The sequence below is a fragment of the Limulus polyphemus genome, unplaced genomic scaffold, assembly GCF_000517525.1.
Source record: "Limulus polyphemus unplaced genomic scaffold, Limulus_polyphemus-2.1.2 Scaffold1579, whole genome shotgun sequence".
Lineage (NCBI taxonomy): Eukaryota > Metazoa > Arthropoda > Merostomata > Xiphosura > Limulidae > Limulus > Limulus polyphemus.
Window position 1 is genome coordinate 10,860 of NW_013667189.1, and position 826 is coordinate 11,685.

Below are 826 nucleotides of genomic sequence, written 5' to 3' on the forward strand. Positions count from 1 at the left end.
ATGGTGGTTTGAGGAGCTTCTAAATTACTAATAAATCACCATTTTTAATATAATGAAAATGTTAACTTCATTTTGACAGATTTGTTCTGAACATAAGAATCCGAAGTTAAAAAGAGATCTCAAGAAAGTAATGTAACATTTCTTTCTCTATAGCTTCGGTTTATTTAGAAATATTTGGTGTGATATTTGCGTATATTCGTACTCAACATAAATTCGATGACGAGGAAACCACTTTGAGACTAATAATGCTTGGAGACGGCTTGAATGGGTAATGAAGAAAAACTTTAATATAAGTTTAACATAACAGCAAATGCACAACGTACCTTGTCTCCAACCATTATTATACTCAACATAAGTTTCTTTGTTCCAATAATAAATCAAATCTGGTCACAAACCCTTACTTAAGAGTTTCAATCATTTCTTTATTTATGTTACGTCTCCGTTTGTTAATTAACTTTCCGTAACTTCGTTCCGTCGAAACTTTAGCGACACAAGTCCTTACTTAATAAAACTGGTTTATTCTTTCCGAATATAACTTTACGATACACTTAATTTCAATATTCGCGCTAAAACAAACACTATAACGAACGAACGTTAACTTCAACAATACCCTGTGACTGCAGTTCAATTACTCTCTATCTACACACACATTATTGTCCCGTCACGTTGTCACCCTCTTTTATATACCAGTCTATCCTATATCTAGTAAATACTAGAGCATTCGCCAAGGTACAGGATAGTTCTAGAAAATAGGTGGCGCCACACCAGTCACGTGACCTCGATGACGCAACACTGCCCCTCCTTAGTATTGTTCGTCCCGTACAAT